Source organism: Nyctereutes procyonoides, unplaced genomic scaffold (genome assembly GCF_905146905.1).
Source record: "Nyctereutes procyonoides isolate TBG_1078 unplaced genomic scaffold, NYPRO_anot_genome, whole genome shotgun sequence".
NCBI lineage: Eukaryota > Metazoa > Chordata > Mammalia > Carnivora > Canidae > Nyctereutes > Nyctereutes procyonoides.
The window spans coordinates 34993873-34996251 of record NW_026575042.1 but is presented as its reverse complement, the minus strand read 5'-3'; positions in this window follow the sequence as shown (position 1 = coordinate 34996251).

Below are 2379 nucleotides of genomic sequence, written 5' to 3'. Positions count from 1 at the left end.
TCCTTCTAGAAGTTTTACCGTTTTGCATTTTACACTTATGTCTATGATCCATTTTGAGTTAATTTTTGTAAAAGGTGTAAGGTCTGTGTCCAGAGCCAGTAGTCCAGTCCCAACACTATTTTTTGAAAAGACTATCCTTTCTCCATTGACTTTCCTTTGGGCCTTTGTCAAAGATGAGTTGACCACATTTATATGGGTCTGTTTCTGGGCTCTATTCTGTTTCACTGATCTATGAATCTATTCCTTCACTAATATCATGCTGTGTTGCTTATAATAAGTCTTGAAGTTCAGTCGTGCCAGTTCTCCAACTTTGTTAATCTTCTCCAGTATTACGTTGGCTATTCTGGGTCTCTTTATCTTTTTATATAAACTCTGGAATAAATTTATTGTTATCCACAAAATAGCTTACTAGGATTTTGACCAAAATTGTGCTTAATGTATACATCACATTGGGAGTGGTTGACATCTTAAGAAGATTGATTTTTCCTATTCGCAAACATGGAATAGCTCTTCACTTATTTAAATCTTTTTGATTTTTTTAATGATGTAGTACATTCTTATTTTTTTTAAGATTTTATTTATTTATTCATGAGACACACACACACACACACACACAGAGAGAGAGAGAGAGAGAGAGAGAGAGAGGCAGAAAGAGAAGCAGGCTCCATGCGGGGAGCCTGACATGGGACTCGATCCCGGGTCTCCAGGATCATGCCCTGGGCCGAAGGCGGCACTAAACCGCTGAGCCACCCAGGCTGCCCTCTTTTTGATTTCTTATATCAGCTGGTACTTATTTCTAGTTTAATTCTACTGTGGTCTAAGAACAGACTCTGTATAATTTCTGTTCTCTTCAATTTGTTAAGGTATGTTGTATGACTTGAAGTGTGGTTTGTCATCGTGAATATTCCATGTGAACTTGAGAATAATCTGTATTTTGCTGTCGTTGGATAAAGTATTGTCTAAATGTCAGATCAGGTTGACTGATGTTCTTGCTCAGTTCAACTATATCCTTGCTGGATTTGCCTGCTGGATTTAGTCATTATTTTAAAATGGTGTTGAAGTTATCAGTTATACTTGTAGGTTCATCTGGGTTATACTTGTGGGCTCATCTGTTTTTTTCTTACAGTTCCATACATTTTTTGTTTCATGCATTTTGATGATCTCTTGTTAGGTGCATACACATTAAGGATTGTCATGTCTTCCTGGGAAACCAACTCCCTTACATTATGTATTGTTCTCTCTTTATTCCTGATAAATTTCCTTGTTCTGATGTCTGCTTTGCTTGAAGTTAATAACTTTTCTTTTGATTAGTGTTAGCACAGGCATAGCTTTCTCCACTCCTTTACTTTTAACTTATCTGTGTCTTTATATTTATATTTTAAATTTTATTTATTTATTCATGAGAAACAGAGAGAGAGAGGCAGACATAGGCAGAGGGAGAAGCAGGGTCCCTGCAAGGAGATGGATGCGGGACTCAATCCTGGACCGCTGGATCACGCTCTGAGTCATTTATTTATTCATGAGAGACAGAGAGAGAGAGAGAGAGAGAGACACAGAGACACAGGCAGAGGGAGAAGCAGGCTCCATGCAGGGAGCCCGATGTGGGACTCGATTCCAGGTCTCCAGGATCACACCCTGGGCTGAAGGCGGTGCTAAACCGCTGAGCCACCAGGGCTGCCCTGTCTTTAATTTTAAAGTGAATTTCTTTGGGCACCTGGCTGGCTCAGTCTGAAAAGCATGCAATTCTTAACCTTGGGGCTGTGAGTTTGAGTCCCACATTGAGGGTAAAGATTACTTAAATAAATAAAACTTAAAAAATAAAGTGAATTTCTTATAGACAATACATGGTTGGGCCTTTTTTTTTTTAATCCGTTGACTCCTATAATTGGTATGGACTATTCACGCCGCGTTTGTAACCGTTTTCTATTTGCTCCACTTGACTTTCAAGCATAATTTTGACTTTGTAATTTTGCATTCTTTGTTGAAGGGAATCCCTTCAGATCCCTCCGAACCTGGAGCCGCCCCTGCGTGGCAGTAAGTAACAATAGAGAGGCTGACAGCTGCTCTGGCTGGGCAGCAGGTGTGCAGGCCTCCGGGGACGCGACTGTGCAGCCCCAGAGCGCACAGGGTCTCTGCTGGGTGAAGCCAAACCCCCCGACGCTGACACCGCATCAGCCAATGAGAGCGTCCCTCGGGCCAATTCGGATCCCGAGGGGGCCGGCCTCCCTCCGCCTTTCTGCGGGGCCCCGGTGGGCGTGGCTTGTTACCCGGGCGACTCGGGCCGCGCGGAGCTGCCCCCGCGACTGTGGCCGGGTCGCTGCAGACCAGCTGGGAACTCGCGGCACCTGGAGGACCGCGTACCTGTCGAGAGGTCCTTCG